Source organism: Lepidochelys kempii, chromosome 9 (genome assembly GCF_965140285.1).
Source record: "Lepidochelys kempii isolate rLepKem1 chromosome 9, rLepKem1.hap1, whole genome shotgun sequence".
In the NCBI taxonomy this organism is placed as follows: Eukaryota; Metazoa; Chordata; order Testudines; family Cheloniidae; genus Lepidochelys; species Lepidochelys kempii.
Genome location: NC_136388.1, coordinates 2514430 through 2535888, shown reverse-complemented (window position 1 = coordinate 2535888; position 21459 = coordinate 2514430). Strand labels below are relative to the sequence as shown.

At 50.5% G+C, this 21459-nt stretch overlaps 1 long non-coding RNA gene across 1 annotated transcript; it reads left to right on the top strand.

The window, feature by feature from the left end:
• Nucleotides 1-19803: 19803 nt before the first annotated feature.
• Nucleotides 19804-20328, top strand: LOC140917040 (uncharacterized). The gene is made up of 3 exons (XR_012160699.2): nt 19804-19951; nt 20053-20137; nt 20268-20328. It is a non-coding gene; the product is annotated as an uncharacterized LOC140917040 (long non-coding RNA).
• Nucleotides 20329-21459: the final 1131 nt, after the last annotated feature.

Here is a 21459-nt window from a genome sequence, read left to right as displayed (position 1 = left end):
CCGTACCTGAAGAAGAGCTCTGTGTAAGCTTGACACCTTGTCTCTCTCAGCAACGGAAGTTGGCCCAAGAAAAGAGATCACCTCCCCCACCTTGTCTCTTTGGTGAACAGGCTAATTCCTATCAGGAAACCCGGGAAGCAGGTGCAGTAGGAAGTATTCTAAGCGTGATGGGTGGCGGCCGGTGAAGAGCTCAGGCCTGGAACGAATGTTTCCAAACCAGGTTGTCCGACTCTAACAGGACCTGAAGCCACTGTGGAAGTGATTGAAGTAAAGCTGTGATTTATTGTGCTTTGCCCCCCAGAGTCTTGTGTGGTAGCAGGGGACCCTCACTACTATACCTTTGATAAACAAACCCATCATTTCATGGGGACCTGCGCCTACACCCTGTCCAAACTGTGTGATGGGAACAGCACGCTGCCCTACTTCAATGTGGAAGCAGCGAATGAGCGCAGAGGAGGCAACACACGCGTGTCCTATGTTCAATATGTGGACGTTGATGTTCGTGGCCTCAGGATAACACTAGAGAAGGGGGGAGTCGTGAAGGTAGGTGCAGGGACGGGGGCTGAGTGGCTTGTTGAGAAGGACCGTGGAAGATCATTTCTTTACGTGCAGGGCTTGCCTTCTTCATGCCTAGGTAAATGGAAAGGGAGAGATTATCATCCCCTTTGCACCATCGCCGGGTGTGCAAATCTCCTCCAGTGGGCTTTACGTCATGGTCAGCACAGACTTTGGGTTGACCGTGAAGTTTGATGGGAACCATCGAGTGGAAGTGACCCTTCCGAGCTCCTTTAAAGAGAAGGTTTGTGGGATGTGTGGGAACTACAACGGGAACGCAGCGGATGACTTTCTGAATCCAGATGGGGTGCTGGAGCCAGACTCTACCAGCCTTGGCAACAGCTGGCAGGTCTCCAACCACAGCAGGTTCGTAGCTCTCAGGGCAGATCTGGAATTGCCTGAGAAATATCAAATGTCAAGGGAAAGCCACGCAACCAACCAAGGGCTTCTCTCTTTTCTCTCAGTTGTCCTCCAGGAACAGGCCATGACCCAGTCTGCGACGAGAGTGATAAGCAAATCATTGCCAGCAGTGCTTTCTGTGGTCTCCTGACAGATGTGAACGGCCCATTTAAAAAGTGCCACGGGGTGCTAGATCCTACCATTTACTTCAGCGGCTGCGTTTATGACCAGTGTGAATTGCAAATGGATCCCGACTCCCTCTGCAAGAGTCTGCAGTCTTATGCAGATGCCTGTCGGTCAAGGGGAGCTGAGATAGAGGCCTGGAGGAATGCTACCTTCTGCCGTAAGTACAAGCAAACGAGAGATTTTCCACTGCGAGTTTCGTGCGCGTGTTTGGAATGGCTTTCATAGCTCAAGAAAAGAAATTGTTTGGAACCAGGACAACATGAAAGCATTGCACGGGCTGAGGCATTGTTTTAGGTTTCATTGTGCATCGTGCTCTTCTGCAGTTGCAGTAGAACCTTGGGAGTTTCCGTTTCCGAGAAACTAACCTGGCATCAATTGGTGCAGCTGATACCGTAGCTAAGTAGAACTGAAGCTGGCGTATCATCGCACTGCGTATGAAATAATTACCTGTGAACAGGTAGCAAAGAGAATTGATTAGTGTAATACTTTCTGATCTATGACAGAGCTTTTGTTTTCTCCAGCCATTGACTGTCCACGCAACAGTCACTATGAAGCATGCACGGCAGCCTGCCCTGCTACCTGTGTCAACCCGATGGCTCCTGCCAGCTGCAGCCTGCCGTGTGTGGAAGGATGCGTGTGCGACAGTGGCTATCTTCTCTACAACGACGGCTGTGTCCCCAGCAGTCAGTGCGGGTGTTGGCACAATGGCAAACACTACCCTGTTGGCTCTGAATTCTGGACCGATGACACCTGCTCCTCTAAATGCAGATGTCCCTCTCAGGGGAGCAAAGTAACGTGCTCGAACGCAGCCTGCCCAGCCGATCATTACTGTGGGGTTCAGAACGGAAAACCTGGCTGCTACCCTGAGACTTACGGGATCTGCCGCGTCCACAACGACCCTCATTACAACACGTTTGACAGAGAGACTCACCACTTCATGGGGATCTGCACCTACACGCTGGCCAAAGTGTGCGCCAACTCCAGCTCTCTGCCTTATTTCAACGTAGAAGCCAAGAACGAGCATCGAGGGAAGCCCACGGTGTCCTATGTGCAGAAAGTCCTGGTGGAGGTTTATGGACAACACATAGAAATTCTCAGAAACCGTCCGAGCCAAGTGCTGGTAAGGAGCATTTCCTCAGTAGGCGGATTCCAGATGGGGAGTGAGCTTTGCTCTGTGTCCTTCTGTAAAGGTGACCGTTTCTCACTCTCCTCTGTTGAATATGAGTCAAGAGTGTGCCCTGGTTGCCAAAAAGGCAAACGGCATTTTGGGCTGTGTAAGTAGGAGCATTGCCAGCAGATCGAGGGACTTGATCGTTCCCCTCTATTCGGCATTGGTGAGGCCTCATCTGGAGTACTGTGTCCAGTTTTGGGCCCCACACTACAAGAAGGATGTGGAAAAATTGGAAAGAGTCCAGCGGAGGGCAACAAAGATGGCTGGGGGGCTGGAGCACATGACTTATGAGGAGAGGCTGAGGGAACTGGGATTGTTTAGTCTGCAGAAGAGAAGAATGAGGGGGGATTTGATAGCTGCTTTCAACTACCCGAAAGGGGGTTCCAAAGAGGATGGATCTAGAGTGTTCTCCGTAATAGCAGATGACAGAACAAGGAGTAATGGTCTCAAGTTGCAGTGGGGGAGGTTTCGGTTGGATATTAGGAAAACCATTTGCGCTAGGAGGGCGGTGAAGCACTGGAATGGGTTACCTAGGGAGGTGGTGGAATCTCCTTCCTGAGAGGTTTTTAAGGTCAGGCTTAAAAAAAGCCCCGGCTGGGATGATTTAGTTGGGGATTGGTCCTGCTTTGAGCAGGGGGTTGGACTAGATGACCTCCTGAGGTCCCTTCCAAGCCTGATATTCTATGATTCTGTGATTCCATGAAGGGGAATCCGTGACTCCTGATCTTTCAAACTTTATATCAAGACGGTCTACAGGGACCGTCTGCAGCAGGCAGCAGGAGCCTTCCTGAGGTTTGGGTGTTACATCTGGACAACTTGCGCCGAGAGAAAAACAATCCGGAAATGCATGTTACTATTTCACATAGTAATTATTTGCAGAGAATGAGTCAATTTCATTGCTAATTTCTCCCTTACAAGTGTCCTAGGGCCTCACGCTGTGGAAATCACGTGGTACTTTTCCTTCCGTTTCCCATTAGGTCAATGAGGTGCTAATGACCCTTCCTGTCAGCGCAGCTGGTGGGTCAATCAGAGTGAGCAGGAGCGGACGATACGTTACCCTAGAGACAGATTTCAGACTGAGGGTTTCCTATGACACCGATCACTCGGTGGAAGTGAAGGTGCCCACCACCTATTTCAACAGGACCTGTGGCATGTGCGGTAACTTTAACGGTCGGAGACAGGATGACTATATGATGCCCGATGGGCAGCAAGCCAAGAACTCTAATGAGCTGGGAAACAGCTGGCGTGTCATGGACGACGATCCCTCTTGCGGTGGCATCCCACCACCAGACCCCTGCCCTGCAGACCGGGAGAACCTCTACAGAACAGACAGATTCTGTGGCATGATAACCCAGAGGCCTGGCCCCTTTGCGGTCTGCCACTCCGTGATCAATCCTGAGAGCATCTTTGAGAGCTGCGTCTATGACCTCTGTGCGCTGAATGGGAGTGAGGAGCTCCTGTGTAGCGCTCTGGCGACCTACGCGGATGCGTGTCAGGAAGCCGGGGTGACGCTCCCCCCCTGGAGAAATGCCACCTTCTGCGGTGAGTAGCAAATCTGGAGCATCCAGTCCTTGTTCAGCAAACAAATTTGTTCTTTATTGACCTTACGTGGTTGTGAAGAACCCTTGTCACCACGTCTGTCTCCCTGTGGGGCGTGTTTCCAAGGGGGCTTTGTCGATCTTAATTCTCTTCCCCTCGTTACCCTTTCAGCTCCCACCTGCTCTGCTCCCAACAGCCACTACGAGCCTTGTATGACTGCCTGCCCTGCCACATGTCTGGACCGCCTCGCCCCCGAGAACTGCAGCAAGCCCTGTGTCGAGGGCTGCGCGTGTAATTTTGGATTCGTGCTCAGCGGAAGTGCCTGTGTGCCAGAAGCCAAGTGTGGCTGTGTGTTCCAGGACATATACTACAGTGTGAGTGAAACCACGGACCTCAGCGCCCTGGGTGGGGAACTGATCTGCCAGCATCACCCTCTTTAATGGCATCCGTTCATGCATTTCTTGTGTGTGTCTCCCGGCAGGAAGGAGAGCGCGTTGTGACGGAGAACTGCACGAGCCGTTGTGAGTGTCTTGGAAATGGCATCATGACGTGCAGTGAGCTGTCTTGTGGTCCAGATGAGATCTGCAAGATTCAAAATGGCCTGCGGGGATGTTATCCCGCCGGCACCGCGACGTGCCACATCTACGGTGACCCACATTACACCACCTTTGATGGGAAACTTCACCACTTCCAGGGTGCCTGCAACTACACCGTGGTGGAGACCTGCGATAACTCCTCTGGCAGTTTTAGGGTTACCACCCGAAATGAACACCGGGGCAGCCCCAGCTGGACAGCCATTAACTCCGTCGCTCTCACCCTGGATGGCGTCCACATTGCCCTCAGGAAGAACAGGATGGTCTACGTAAGCGCCTATCTCATCTTCATCCAGAATGTATTCCGTTGTGTGCTTTTTATGTCATGTGAATCTGCTTTAACCAGCCTATAGTCTTTCTTAAACTCTCAATGCGTTACAAGAAATAGGCCCCTTGAGATCTTGGAATCCATGTCAGCAAATACTGTCTAGTGACTTGAATTAAGAACAAGAGTCCTCATTACTTGGGTGAGCTTGGGTGACCCGCTTACCCTCTCTGTTTCTCAGTGCACCTGTCTGTACAGTCCGCATAAAAATTCATTCTCGCCTCCCAGTGATTAGTGAAGTTAAGCGATTGGAGATTTATAGTGCCTGAGAATAATGACTTTCTTTCCAGGCCATTCATAACTAGAGAAGGTGTAAAAGAGCATGTGTTGGGAGTAAACCTTTTAAAATCAGCCGGCCGTGATCACTTGCACCCAAGAGTTCTCGAATGGCTGGGGGAGATCTCTGGCCCACTGAGGTTGATTTTTAATAAATCTCGGACTACCAGGGACCTCCCAGAAGACTGGAAGAGTGAGAAAGTTGTGTCAAGAGTTAAAAATGACAAGTGGTGTGACCCTGGTAATGATGTGGGGAATCGTCGTCCTTTGGGGCTACATCTATTGGGGTTCTGCGGGGATCAGTTCTAAAACGGGCACTAATCAGTATTTCTATCAATGATTTGAAAGCAAATATAAGTTGATAGCTGTGATTCAAATGGTGGATGACACAAAGACTGAGGACGTACTAAAATAATGATGAGGACAGGGCAGTCATACAGAGCCGTCTGGATCCTGGTAAGCGGGGCCCACTCAGAGAAAATGTAGTTTTGGGTACACGCACACAGGGAAGTAGTGAGTTGAAGCCGGCAGGTGATTTTACCTGTGCGTGCGGCATTCTTGAGGCTGATAACAGAGTACTGCGGACACCTGTTCCGGTGCTCACCTTTTAAAAAGACTTTACCGAAAGGGGAGAGGGTGCAGAGAAGAGCCCCGAAAATGCAAGGGGGCTTGCGTGGTTTGGATGTGGCAAATATTTCCATAAATTCCAGTGCTTTTTAAAAGCCAAGAAGTGTTCTACCGATGGTTTTTGTTTACACTTTACAAATGCCATGTCTGGAAAAGTCTGCGCCCCAGAATATTTTTCTTCATTCTGCACTATATGCAAGATATGAAAAAGCAAGGGTCTTTGGGAACGTGACAGTGCAGAACATACACTTTTCCTTCTGTCCTTCTTTCCCATTCAGATTAATGGTGCCCTGGCCTCTCCCCCTGAAACTCCTCTCCCTGGAGTGACCGTTTCACTCATCGGACGCTACGTACAAATTACTACCACCCTGGGCGTCCAGCTGCAGTTCAATGGGGACCACGAGCTCTTTGTAAGAGTGACTGAGAAGTACAAAGGGCGGCTGTGCGGATTGTGCGGGACGTACACGGGGACCCAGCAGGACGACTTCACGAGACCTGATGGGGTCGTGGTGGCAGACGCCAATGAATTTGGAGCCAGCTGGAGGGTGCCTGACGATGAGTGGCCGTGAGTCATTGTTGATTAACAGTCCCTAGGTAGACAGCGCACTGGAAAGTGAGACTGTTGATCTAGGTTCAGTCTGGCATTAGCAAGACTAAATGCACACGTTGGCATTACCAATTATGTTACCTATTTATACGCAGAAGCGACTTCTAGATGGGCTGTCTCCTGGACCCAGTGCAAAGGAAATGTTATTTCCATCCTGACTCCACTCAGGTTATTCCGCTTTTCCCCTGCGAGAGGACGTCCTGTTTTCCTTTTCTCCTGCGAATGAGAGTAGCAATATTGATTCTGACAGAGGGCTTGTCCCCATGAAGAATTACTTTGCACAAGCCAGGGTGTGAGTCTACCCTGCACTAGTCTGCCACGGGCTGACGGTCCTATTTCAAAGAGGACTAGATCAAGTCTCCGGACCAAACTGTCCCCTCCGGGCAGAGCGAGCACTCGAGCCGACCTGCCCCTGTTGCTCGGGCCGGTGTAGGTGGGAGCAGCCCCTCCCGCAGCAGAACCTGCCAGGGACGTGGCTCTGCATTACATGGCAGCCTGTCTGCACAGGGCCCGAGTCCCTAACATCACCGCTTGGGCCCTACGCACTCCCTGCAGCAGCACCCCCACCCTGCAAGACTGGGCCCCTGGGTGGCAGCAGGGCAGCTGTGCTGCCCATCCCCAGGAATCTCTCTCTCCTTAGCTCCTGGTACTTCAGCAGTGTTGCTCTCCAGGGCAGCGAGTGGCTCATGTCCTCGTTCCCTTTCCTACCTGTTTGTCTCCTGGAGCTACACAATGTCTTTTAAGGGAGGTCATGGATGCCGGATAGTCTGTGTAGCAAGGAGACATTTCATCCAAAGTCAAATTTCAAACCTTTTCCGTGCATAAACTCAGAGAAGCCAAACCCAAGGTGCAAAGAGAATACAAAGGGCCTCAATACTCCCCCGGAAGGCGCCCAACTTTTAGAGAGAAATAGGAAGGTATGGCCCATTTTAAAAGAGACCCTGAACTGCGGAATCACTAACAGGGCTTCTCCATCCTCTTGTTCTGAAAGGCAATGGGACACATCCTCAGCCTCAAGCAGTGGTCCCCAAACGTTTTTGTCCATGCCTCCCCTTTTCCTGGTCCATGACTCCCCGGGAGCAACGGTTGGGAGCGGGGCTGGTGCTGCAGCTGGAGCCTCGGCTGGGAGTGGGGCCGGCAGGTGGATGCCTGAAGCCAGGGGCCGCGGCCAGGAGCGGAGCTGGGATCCAGTGTGCGAGGTCGGGGCCGGACCTGCAGCTGGGGCCGGGGAGCAGGGCTGGAGTAGCTGGGGCCGGAGCAGGACTGGGTGGCGCTACTTCCCCGCGCCCCATGGGGGCTGGTCTGGGCCTCCCTGGGCCTCCTCAAAGGTTCCTGTGCGCCCCCCTCGGGGAGCAAGACCCACAGCCTGAGGACCACTGGCCTAAAGAATAACAGACTAGAAAGTGAATAAAGGTCTCAGGATTTCAAACTCCGCATGTAATAACGTGCCCTTTACTTTGTATTCATGTTGGTGGATGATTTGCAGTCCTTGGAGAGGTGCCTCAAGTTGGATTTGAGCATTTCTGGCAACGGATGCATATTTACTCTCAATTTTTAAAGAGAATTGTGTACTTTCAGATCCCCAGGCCTGCGTAAGCTTGTGTTCCTTTGTGTTCTCTAGGTGTAATACAACGATCCTGCCACCGGTAACGTGCACTCCCGCCGAGCAGCTGGCAGCCGAGGAGCGGTGTGGAATCCTAACGCACCGCGACGGCCCATTCGCACCCTGCCGTTCTGCGGTGCCACCCCACCTGTACCTTGAGAGCTGTGTCTACGACCAGTGTGCCACAGGAGGAAGCTCTGAGCAGCTCTGCAATGATCTGGAATCGTATGCGGCAGCCTGTGCAGAGGCAGGAGTCTCTCTTGGGGAATGGACGGCGGACACTATCTGCGGTAAATTTCAGCTGCTATCAGTAGATGCCTATGTGCCAAATTGTACACCCACGGCATTTGTGGGGAGGAGCATTTAGTCACTGTTCCTACAGTGCAATCACAAAGCGGGAGTTGCATGGTAGAAGGTGCCGTCTTATTTGTGCAGATAAGAACATCTCTAATACCAGTACACTGGCTGTAGCCACAGGGGAGCAAGAAAAGCCCTTTACCAGTGTTTTTCCAAAGTTTCCTCTCTGACCGCAGCTTTCTTCGGAGTGCTGCTTTTCCTGGCATGTTTGTACTGGCATGTTAGCCATAACTCTTTCCACTTGGAAAAATGCTATATTTTAAAATGTCTGTAGTCTGAGGGAGAAAGTCATTCGCTACCGCAGACGTGACAGGTGTGTAGGAAGTTCCTGCTCCGGGAGCTAGCGTTGGGAGACAGGGAGAAGCCTCCTTTGGGATCGTCACAGGAAATATCACCTCTCTCCTGTTCCTTTTCCAATTCCTCCAGCTCCTTGTAACATGTCCTGTTCATTTGACACTGACTTCTGTGACTGGACACAGTCAGTCTCTGACAGCTTGGACTGGAAACGACACCGGGGGCCAACCTCCTCGCCAAACACGGGACCCTCGTACGACCACACGACAGGAGGTAGGGACTGCAGCCTCCACCTAGCTCTCTTGCGTAATGACGTGGTTAGTAGGAAAGGAATTCAGGAGCAGGCTGGAAGGGCCTTTGGGTCAAATACAGAGTCCAGGCCTCTCGGGGCAGATCCAGAGCCCACGGAGGTCAAGGAGAAGACTCCCATTAAGATCAACAAGCCTTGGATTACTAGAGGATGAATGGTATCCAGGGTGAAAATATTATATCACAAAAAATCAGTGACTTTCCTCATTGGAAGAGACCGGATATCTTATTTAGCCGAAACCGGCTCTTGCAACCACAACAAAACATCTCCCTGTGGCCTGCAAAGCAACAAACCTAGATGACTGGATAAATAAATGGAAAGGAAGGAGCTGAGAGCACTGTTTGGAGTCTCTCCTGGAATTGTGTGCGCTTCCCGTAGAAACACTGGCAACAGAATTCTATATCACTTGTGTTCCATTAAGGATCGAATGTCGGCTGTGATGTTTATGCTCTTAGGAGTGTTGTCATTGTTTGTCATGTCCTATAGCTTGTACATTCCTTCGTAACACACTGTTTGTTTCAGATGGTTACTTCATCTACTTGCAAGCGAGCGAGGCCAGCTCTGGAGCTGTGGCTCACTTGCAGAGTCCTGTGTGCAGTGCCAATGGACCCCATTGTTTCCGCTTCTGGTATCACATGTACGGAGTGGCTCACACAATGGCACTGAGAGTTTATGTCGCTGAGGATGCAGCATCACGTCTGGTCTGGTCAGAGACAGGAAATAAGGGCGATAGGTGGAACTTGGCAGAAGTCACTGTGTATAGCGGAGGAAATATGCAGGTAGGTGAAATCATTTGCCTTGACTCTTACGATGATAGGGCTTTAATGAAGAACAAATGGGTATGAAAGAAACTAACTCTGGCAACTTCCCCTTTCCCTAGATCCTCCTGGAGGGACAGCGGGGTGAAGATTTCCGCAGTGACGTAGCAGTGGATGATGTATCTCTAATAAACGGATATTGCCCAGGTACAGCGCACCATGTCAGAGTTTCTGTTTTTATGGACAGGGCTACTTGGTGATCATGGTCAGTGTTTCCTTTGTTTGGAACAAGAACATGTGAATTACAGAACATCTCTATGACATTGTCTCCTTGTAGGAGATGGACCTCCAACAACTGTGAGCACCACATCAACCACCTCTACCCCTTCTGTAGGGACAACCACACCACCTCCGTCGCCACGTTCAGGTGAATTTCTCTGATATAAATGACTCCTTAAAGATCTGCAATTAATTGGCATGTCACGCCGATCCTCAGGTTCTGCACAGCTCTTCTGCTCTTACTCCGTGTGAATGGGAGGGCAGAATACGTCCCAAAGCTTAGAAAGGATCCGGGCGACTAGCAGTGTTGTTGTAGCCATCTCGATCCGAGGAAATTAGAGAGACAAGGTGGATGAGGTCATATCTTTTATTAGACCAGCGTGTGTTGGAAAGAGAGCCAAGCATTTGAGCTGCCACCTTGACATTTGCAGGAACATTCTGAGTGCGTTTCCCGTACCTGAAGAAGAGCTCTGTGTAAGCTTGACACCTTGTCTCTCTCAGCAACGGAAGTTGGCCCAAGAAAAGAGATCACCTCCCCCACCTTGTCTCTTTGGTGAACAGGCTAATTCCTATCAGGAAACCCGGGAAGCAGGTGCAGTAGGAAGTATTCTAAGCGTGATGGGTGGCGGCCGGTGAAGAGCTCAGGCCTGGAACGAATGTTTCCAAACCAGGTTGTCCGACTCTAACAGGACCTGAAGCCACTGTGGAAGTGATTGAAGTAAAGCTGTGATTTATTGTGCTTTGCCCCCCAGAGTCTTGTGTGGTAGCAGGGGACCCTCACTACTATACCTTTGATAAACAAACCCATCATTTCATGGGGACCTGCGCCTACACCCTGTCCAAACTGTGTGATGGGAACAGCACGCTGCCCTACTTCAATGTGGAAGCAGCGAATGAGCGCAGAGGAGGCAACACACGCGTGTCCTATGTTCAATATGTGGACGTTGATGTTCGTGGCCTCAGGATAACACTAGAGAAGGGGGGAGTCGTGAAGGTAGGTGCAGGGACGGGGGCTGAGTGGCTTGTTGAGAAGGACCGTGGAAGATCATTTCTTTACGTGCAGGGCTTGCCTTCTTCATGCCTAGGTAAATGGAAAGGGAGAGATTATCATCCCCTTTGCACCATCGCCGGGTGTGCAAATCTCCTCCAGTGGGCTTTACGTCATGGTCAGCACAGACTTTGGGTTGACCGTGAAGTTTGATGGGAACCATCGAGTGGAAGTGACCCTTCCGAGCTCCTTTAAAGAGAAGGTTTGTGGGATGTGTGGGAACTACAACGGGAACGCAGCGGATGACTTTCTGAATCCAGATGGGGTGCTGGAGCCAGACTCTACCAGCCTTGGCAACAGCTGGCAGGTCTCCAACCACAGCAGGTTCGTAGCTCTCAGGGCAGATCTGGAATTGCCTGAGAAATATCAAATGTCAAGGGAAAGCCACGCAACCAACCAAGGGCTTCTCTCTTTTCTCTCAGTTGTCCTCCAGGAACAGGCCATGACCCAGTCTGCGACGAGAGTGATAAGCAAATCATTGCCAGCAGTGCTTTCTGTGGTCTCCTGACAGATGTGAACGGCCCATTTAAAAAGTGCCACGGGGTGCTAGATCCTACCATTTACTTCAGCGGCTGCGTTTATGACCAGTGTGAATTGCAAATGGATCCCGACTCCCTCTGCAAGAGTCTGCAGTCTTATGCAGATGCCTGTCGGTCAAGGGGAGCTGAGATAGAGGCCTGGAGGAATGCTACCTTCTGCCGTAAGTACAAGCAAACGAGAGATTTTCCACTGCGAGTTTCGTGCGCGTGTTTGGAATGGCTTTCATAGCTCAAGAAAAGAAATTGTTTGGAACCAGGACAACGTGAAAGCATTGCACGGGCTGAGGCATTGTTTTAGGTTTCATTGTGCATCGTGCTCTTCTGCAGTTGCAGTAGAACCTTGGGAGTTTCCGTTTCCGAGAAACTAACCTGGCATCAATTGGTGCAGCTGATACCGTAGCTAAGTAGAACTGAAGCTGGCGTATCATCGCACTGCGTATGAAATAATTACCTGTGAACAGGTAGCAAAGAGAATTGATTAGTGTAATACTTTCTGATCTATGACAGAGCTTTTGTTTTCTCCAGCCATTGACTGTCCACGCAACAGTCACTATGAAGCATGCACGGCAGCCTGCCCTGCTACCTGTGTCAACCCGATGGCTCCTGCCAGCTGCAGCCTGCCGTGTGTGGAAGGATGCGTGTGCGACAGTGGCTATCTTCTCTACAACGACGGCTGTGTCCCCAGCAGTCAGTGCGGGTGTTGGCACAATGGCAAACACTACCCTGTTGGCTCTGAATTCTGGACCGATGACACCTGCTCCTCTAAATGCAGATGTCCCTCTCAGGGGAGCAAAGTAACGTGCTCGAACGCAGCCTGCCCAGCCGATCATTACTGTGGGGTTCAGAACGGAAAACCTGGCTGCTACCCTGAGACTTACGGGATCTGCCGCGTCCACAACGACCCTCATTACAACACGTTTGACAGAGAGACTCACCACTTCATGGGGATCTGCACCTACACGCTGGCCAAAGTGTGCGCCAACTCCAGCTCTCTGCCTTATTTCAACGTAGAAGCCAAGAACGAGCATCGAGGGAAGCCCACGGTGTCCTATGTGCAGAAAGTCCTGGTGGAGGTTTATGGACAACACATAGAAATTCTCAGAAACCGTCCGAGCCAAGTGCTGGTAAGGAGCATTTCCTCAGTAGGCGGATTCCAGATGGGGAGTGAGCTTTGCTCTGTGTCCTTCTGTAAAGGTGACCGTTTCTCACTCTCCTCTGTTGAATATGAGTCAAGAGTGTGCCCTGGTTGCCAAAAAGGCAAACGGCATTTTGGGCTGTGTAAGTAGGAGCATTGCCAGCAGATCGAGGGACTTGATCGTTCCCCTCTATTCGGCATTGGTGAGGCCTCATCTGGAGTACTGTGTCCAGTTTTGGGCCCCACACTACAAGAAGGATGTGGAAAAATTGGAAAGAGTCCAGCGGAGGGCAACAAAGATGGCTGGGGGGCTGGAGCACATGACTTATGAGGAGAGGCTGAGGGAACTGGGATTGTTTAGTCTGCAGAAGAGAAGAATGAGGGGGGATTTGATAGCTGCTTTCAACTACCCGAAAGGGGGTTCCAAAGAGGATGGATCTAGAGTGTTCTCCGTAATAGCAGATGACAGAACAAGGAGTAATGGTCTCAAGTTGCAGTGGGGGAGGTTTCGGTTGGATATTAGGAAAACCATTTGCGCTAGGAGGGCGGTGAAGCACTGGAATGGGTTACCTAGGGAGGTGGTGGAATCTCCTTCCTGAGAGGTTTTTAAGGTCAGGCTTAAAAAAAGCCCCGGCTGGGATGATTTAGTTGGGGATTGGTCCTGCTTTGAGCAGGGGGTTGGACTAGATGACCTCCTGAGGTCCCTTCCAAGCCTGATATTCTATGATTCTGTGATTCCATGAAGGGGAATCCGTGACTCCTGATCTTTCAAACTTTATATCAAGACGGTCTACAGGGACCGTCTGCAGCAGGCAGCAGGAGCCTTCCTGAGGTTTGGGTGTTACATCTGGACAACTTGCGCCGAGAGAAAAACAATCCGGAAATGCATGTTACTATTTCACATAGTAATTATTTGCAGAGAATGAGTCAATTTCATTGCTAATTTCTCCCTTACAAGTGTCCTAGGGCCTCACGCTGTGGAAATCACGTGGTACTTTTCCTTCCGTTTCCCATTAGGTCAATGAGGTGCTAATGACCCTTCCTGTCAGCGCAGCTGGTGGGTCAATCAGAGTGAGCAGGAGCGGACGATACGTTACCCTAGAGACAGATTTCAGACTGAGGGTTTCCTATGACACCGATCACTCGGTGGAAGTGAAGGTGCCCACCACCTATTTCAACAGGACCTGTGGCATGTGCGGTAACTTTAACGGTCGGAGACAGGATGACTATATGATGCCCGATGGGCAGCAAGCCAAGAACTCTAATGAGCTGGGAAACAGCTGGCGTGTCATGGACGACGATCCCTCTTGCGGTGGCATCCCACCACCAGACCCCTGCCCTGCAGACCGGGAGAACCTCTACAGAACAGACAGATTCTGTGGCATGATAACCCAGAGGCCTGGCCCCTTTGCGGTCTGCCACTCCGTGATCAATCCTGAGAGCATCTTTGAGAGCTGCGTCTATGACCTCTGTGCGCTGAATGGGAGTGAGGAGCTCCTGTGTAGCGCTCTGGCGACCTACGCGGATGCGTGTCAGGAAGCCGGGGTGACGCTCCCCCCCTGGAGAAATGCCACCTTCTGCGGTGAGTAGCAAATCTGGAGCATCCAGTCCTTGTTCAGCAAACAAATTTGTTCTTTATTGACCTTACGTGGTTGTGAAGAACCCTTGTCACCACGTCTGTCTCCCTGTGGGGCGTGTTTCCAAGGGGGCTTTGTCGATCTTAATTCTCTTCCCCTCGTTACCCTTTCAGCTCCCACCTGCTCTGCTCCCAACAGCCACTACGAGCCTTGTATGACTGCCTGCCCTGCCACATGTCTGGACCGCCTCGCCCCCGAGAACTGCAGCAAGCCCTGTGTCGAGGGCTGCGCGTGTAATTTTGGATTCGTGCTCAGCGGAAGTGCCTGTGTGCCAGAAGCCAAGTGTGGCTGTGTGTTCCAGGACATATACTACAGTGTGAGTGAAACCACGGACCTCAGCGCCCTGGGTGGGGAACTGATCTGCCAGCATCACCCTCTTTAATGGCATCCGTTCATGCATTTCTTGTGTGTGTCTCCCGGCAGGAAGGAGAGCGCGTTGTGACGGAGAACTGCACGAGCCGTTGTGAGTGTCTTGGAAATGGCATCATGACGTGCAGTGAGCTGTCTTGTGGTCCAGATGAGATCTGCAAGATTCAAAATGGCCTGCGGGGATGTTATCCCGCCGGCACCGCGACGTGCCACATCTACGGTGACCCACATTACACCACCTTTGATGGGAAACTTCACCACTTCCAGGGTGCCTGCAACTACACCGTGGTGGAGACCTGCGATAACTCCTCTGGCAGTTTTAGGGTTACCACCCGAAATGAACACCGGGGCAGCCCCAGCTGGACAGCCATTAACTCCGTCGCTCTCACCCTGGATGGCGTCCACATTGCCCTCAGGAAGAACAGGATGGTCTACGTAAGCGCCTATCTCATCTTCATCCAGAATGTATTCCGTTGTGTGCTTTTTATGTCATGTGAATCTGCTTTAACCAGCCTATAGTCTTTCTTAAACTCTCAATGCGTTACAAGAAATAGGCCCCTTGAGATCTTGGAATCCATGTCAGCAAATACTGTCTAGTGACTTGAATTAAGAACAAGAGTCCTCATTACTTGGGTGAGCTTGGGTGACCCGCTTACCCTCTCTGTTTCTCAGTGCACCTGTCTGTACAGTCCGCATAAAAATTCATTCTCGCCTCCCAGTGATTAGTGAAGTTAAGCGATTGGAGATTTATAGTGCCTGAGAATAATGACTTTCTTTCCAGGCCATTCATAACTAGAGAAGGTGTAAAAGAGCATGTGTTGGGAGTAAACCTTTTAAAATCAGCCGGCCGTGATCACTTGCACCCAAGAGTTCTCGAATGGCTGGGGGAGATCTCTGGCCCACTGAGGTTGATTTTTAATAAATCTCGGACTACCAGGGACCTCCCAGAAGACTGGAAGAGTGAGAAAGTTGTGTCAAGAGTTAAAAATGACAAGTGGTGTGACCCTGGTAATGATGTGGGGAATCGTCGTCCTTTGGGGCTACATCTATTGGGGTTCTGCGGGGATCAGTTCTAAAACGGGCACTAATCAGTATTTCTATCAATGATTTGAAAGCAAATATAAGTTGATAGCTGTGATTCAAATGGTGGATGACACAAAGACTGAGGACGTACTAAAATAATGATGAGGACAGGGCAGTCATACAGAGCCGTCTGGATCCTGGTAAGCGGGGCCCACTCAGAGAAAATGTAGTTTTGGGTACACGCACACAGGGAAGTAGTGAGTTGAAGCCGGCAGGTGATTTTACCTGTGCGTACGGCATTCTTGAGGCTGATAACAGAGTACTGCGGACACCTGTTCCGGTGCTCACCTTTTAAAAAGACTTTACCGAAAGGGGAGAGGGTGCAGAGAAGAGCCCCGAAAATGCAAGGGGGCTTGCGTGGTTTGGATGTGGCAAATATTTCCATAAATTCCAGTGCTTTTTAAAAGCCAAGAAGTGTTCTACCGATGGTTTTTGTTTACACTTTACAAATGCCATGTCTGGAAAAGTCTGCGCCCCAGAATATTTTTCTTCATTCTGCACTATATGCAAGATATGAAAAAGCAAGGTTCTTTGGGAACGTGACAGTGCAGAACATACACTTTTCCTTCTGTCCTTCTTTCCCATTCAGATTAATGGTGCCCTGGCCTCTCCCCCTGAAACTCCTCTCCCTGGAGTGACCGTTTCACTCATCGGACGCTACGTACAAATTACTACCACCCTGGGCGTCCAGCTGCAGTTCAATGGGGACCACGAGCTCTTTGTAAGAGTGACTGAGAAGTACAAAGGGCGGCTGTGCGGATTGTGCGGGACGTACACGGGGACCCAGCAGGACGACTTCACGAGACCTGATGGGGTCGTGGTGGCAGACGCCAATGAATTTGGAGCCAGCTGGAGGGTGCCTGACGATGAGTGGCCGTGAGTCATTGTTGATTAACAGTCCCTAGGTAGACAGAGCACTGGAAAGTGAGACTGTTGATCTAGGTTCAGTCTGGCATTAGCAAGACTAAATGCACACGTTGGCATTACCAATTATGTTACCTATTTATACGCAGAAGCGACTTCTAGATGGGCTGTCTCCTGGACCCAGTGCAAAGGAAATGTTATTTCCATCCTGACTCCACTCAGGTTATTCCGCTTTTCCCCTGCGAGAGGACGTCCTGTTTTCCTTTTCTCCTGCGAATGAGAGTAGCAATATTGATTCTGACAGAGGGCTTGTCCCCATGAAGAATTACTTTGCACAAGCCAGGGTGTGAGTCTACCCTGCACTAGTCTGCCACGGGCTGACGGTCCTATTTCAAAGAGGACTAGATCAAGTCTCCGGACCAAACTGTCCCCTCCGGGCAGAGCGAGCACTCGAGCCGACCTGCCCCTGTTGCTCGGGCCGGTGTAGGTGGGAGCAGCCCCTCCCGCAGCAGAACCTGCCAGGGACGTGGCTCTGCATTACATGGCAGCCTGTCTGCACAGGGCCCGAGTCCCTAACATCACCGCTTGGGCCCTACGCACTCCCTGCAGCAGCACCCCCACCCTGCAAGACTGGGCCCCTGGGTGGCAGCAGGGCAGCTGTGCTGCCCATCCCCAGGAATCTCTCTCTCCTTAGCTCCTGGTACTTCAGCAGTGTTGCTCTCCAGGGCAGCGAGTGGCTTATGTCCTCGTTCCCTTTCCTACCTGTTTGTCTCCTGGAGCTACACAATGTCTTTTAAGGGAGGTCATGGATGCCGGATAGTCTGTGTAGCAAGGAGACATTTCATCCAAAGTCAAATTTCAAACCTTTTCCGTGCATAAACTCAGAGAAGCCAAACCCAAGGTGCAAAGAGAATACAAAGGGCCTCAATACTCCCCCGGAAGGCGCCCAACTTTTAGAGAGAAATAGGAAGGTATGGCCCATTTTAAAAGAGACCCTGAACTGCGGAATCACTAACAGGGCTTCTCCATCCTCTTGTTCTGAAAGGCAATGGGACACATCCTCAGCCTCAAGCAGTGGTCCCCAAACGTTTTTGTCCATGCCTCCCCTTTTCCTGGTCCATGACTCCCCGGGAGCAACGGTTGGGAGCGGGGCTGGTGCTGCAGCTGGAGCCTCGGCTGGGAGTGGGGCCGGCAGGTGGATGCCTGAAGCCAGGGGCCGCGGCCAGGAGCGGAGCTGGGATCCAGTGTGCGAGGTCGGGGCCGGACCTGCAGCTGGGGCCGGGGAGCAGGGCTGGAGTAGCTGGGGCCGGAGCAGGACTGGGTGGCGCTACTTCCCCGCGCCCCATGGGGGCTGGTCTGGGCCTCCCTGGGCCTCCTCAAAGGTTCCTGTGCGCCCCCCTCGGGGAGCAAGACCCACAGCCTGAGGACCACTGGCCTAAAGAATAACAGACTAGAAAGTGAATAAAGGTCTCAGGATTTCAAACTCCGCATGTAATAACGTGCCCTTTACTTTGTATTCATGTTGGTGGATGATTTGCAGTCCTTGGAGAGGTGCCTCAGGTTGGATTTGAGCATTTCTGGCAACGGATGCATATTTACTCTCAATTTTTAAAGAGAATTGTGTACTTTCAGATCCCCAGGCCTGCGTAAGCTTGTGTTCCTTTGTGTTCTCTAGGTGTAATACAACGATCCTGCCACCGGTAACGTGCACTCCCGCCGAGCAGCTGGCAGCCGAGGAGCGGTGTGGAATCCTAACGCACCGCGACGGCCCATTCGCACCCTGCCGTTCTGCGGTGCCACCCCACCTGTACCTTGAGAGCTGTGTCTACGACCAGTGTGCCACAGGAGGAAGCTCTGAGCAGCTCTGCAATGATCTGGAATCGTATGCGGCAGCCTGTGCAGAGGCAGGAGTCTCTCTTGGGGAATGGACGGCGGACACTATCTGCGGTAAATTTCAGCCGGTATCAGTAGATGCCTATGTGCCAAATTGTACACCCACGGCATTTGTGGGGAGGAGCATTTAGTCACTGTTCCTACAGTGCAATCACAAAGCGGGAGTTGCATGGTAGAAGGTGCCGTCTTATTTGTGCAGATAAGAACATCTCTAATACCAGTACACTGGCTGTAGCCACAGGGGAGCAAGAAAAGCCCTTTACCAGTGTTTTTCCAAAGTTTCCTCTCTGACCGCAGCTTTCTTCGGAGTGCTGCTTTTCCTGGCATGTTTGTACTGGCATGTTAGCCATAACTCTTTCCACTTGGAAAAATGCTATATTTTAAAATGTCTGTAGTCTGAGGGAGAAAGTCATTCGCTACCGCAGACGTGACAGGTGCGTAGGAAGTTCCTGCTCCGGGAGCTAGCGTTGGGAGACAGGGAGAAGCCTCCTTTGGGATCGTCACAGGAAATATCACCTCTCTCCTGTTCCTTTTCCAATTCCTCCAGCTCCTTGTAACATGTCCTGTTCATTTGACACTGACTTCTGTGACTGGACACAGTCAGTCTCTGACAGCTTGGACTGGAAACGACACCGGGGGCCAACCTCCTCGCCAAACACGGGACCCTCGTACGACCACACGACAGGAGGTAGGGACTGCAGCCTCCACCTAGCTCTCTTGCGTAATGACGTGGTTAGTAGGAAAGGAATTCAGGAGCAGGCTGGAAGGGCCTTTGGGTCAAATACAGAGTCCAGGCCTCTCGGGGCAGATCCAGAGCCCACGGAGGTCAAGGAGAAGACTCCCATTAAGATCAACAAGCCTTGGATTACTAGAGGATGAATGGTATCCAGGGTGAAAATATTATATCACAAAAAATCAGTGACTTTCCTCATTGGAAGAGACCGGATATCTTATTTAGCCGAAACCGGCTCTTGCAACCACAACAAAACATCTCCCTGTGGCCTGCAAAGCAACAAACCTAGATGACTGGATAAATAAATGGAAAGGAAGGAGCTGAGAGCACTGTTTGGAGTCTCTCCTGGAATTGTGTGCGCTTCCCGTAGAAACACTGGCAACAGAATTCTATATCACTTGTGTTCCATTAAGGATCGAATGTCGGCTGTGATGTTTATGCTCTTAGGAGTGTTGTCATTGTTTGTCATGTCCTATAGCTTGTACATTCCTTCGTAACACACTGTTTGTTTCAGATGGTTACTTCATCTACTTGCAAGCGAGCGAGGCCAGCTCTGGAGCTGTGGCTCACTTGCAGAGTCCTGTGTGCAGTGCCAATGGACCCCATTGTTTCCGCTTCTGGTATCACATGTACGGAGTGGCTCACACAATGGCACTGAGAGTTTATGTCGCTGAGGATGCAGCATCACGTCTGGTCTGGTCAGAGACAGGAAATAAGGGCGATAGGTGGAACTTGGCAGAAGTCACTGTGTATAGCGGAGGAAATATGCAGGTAGGTGAAATCATTTGCCTTGACTCTTACGATGATAGGGCTTTAATGAAGAACAAATGGGTATGAAAGAAACTAACTCTGGCAACTTCCCCTTTCCCTAGATCCTCCTGGAGGGACAGCGGGGTGAAGATTTCCGCAGTGACGTAGCAGTGGATGATGTATCTCTAATAAACGGATATTGCCCAGGTACAGCGCACCATGTCAGAGTTTCTGTTTTTATGGACAGGGCTACTTGGTGATCATGGTCAGTGTTTCCTTTGTTTGGAACAAGAACATGTGAATTACAGAACATCTCTATGACATTGTCTCCTTGTAGGAGATGGACCTCCAACAACTGTGAGCACCACATCAACCACCTCTACCCCTTCTGTAGGGACAACTACACCACCTCCGTCGCCAAGTTCAGGTGAATTTCTCCGATATAAATGACTCCTTAAAGATCTGCAATTAATTGGCATGTCACGCCGATCCTCAGGTTCTGCACAGCTCTTCTGCTCTTACTCCGTGTGAATGGGAGGGCAGAATACGTCCCAAAGCTTAGAAAGGATCCAGGCGACTAGCAGTGTTGTTGTAGCCATCTCGATCCGAGGAAATTAGAGAGACAAGGTGGATGAGGTCATATCTTTTATTAGACCAGCGTGTGTTGGAAAGAGAGCCAAGCATTTGAGCTGCCACCTTGACATTTGCAGGAACATTCTGAGTGAGTTTCCTGTACCTGAAGAAGAGCTCTGTGTAAGCTTGACACCTTTTCTCTTTGTTTCAAAGTTGCCAAAATGTTTTGCTTTGTTTTGACTCAATTTTTTTCTGCTTTTCGATTTGCTGAATTTTTTTAAAGTCGTTTTCAGTTCAGTGAGAAACAAAATATTTTTTTATTTTTTTGGAATTTCCAGGGAATAAAAAAAATTCTTTATTTGTTCATGTCAAGATTCCTTCCCCACTCTGAACCTAGGATACAGATGTGGGGACCTGCATGAAAGACCCCCTAAGCTTATTCTTACCAGCTTTGGTTAAAACTTCCCCAAGGTACAAACTTTTACCTTTTGTCCTTGGACCTCATGCTGCCACCACCAAGCGTGTTAAATAAAGAACAGGGAAAAAGCCCACTTGGAGACTTCTTCCGCCCAAAATATCCCCCCAAGCCCTACACCCTCTTTCCTGGGGAAGGCTTGATAAAAATCCTCACCAATTTGCATACGTGAACACAGACCCAAACCCTTGGATCTTAAAAACAAGGAAAAAGCAATCAGGTTCTTAAAAGAAGAATTTTAATTAAAGAAAAAGTTAAAGAAACACCTCTGTAATCAGGATGGTGAATACCTTACAGAGTAATTAGATTCAAAACACAGAGAATCCCTCTTGGCAAAACCTTAAGTTACAAAAAGACACAAATACAGGAATATACATTCCATTCAGCACAACTTATTTACCAGCCATTTAAACAAAACAGAAATCTTACGCATCTCTAGCTAGATAACTTACTAAATTCTAAGACTCCCTTCCTTTTCTGT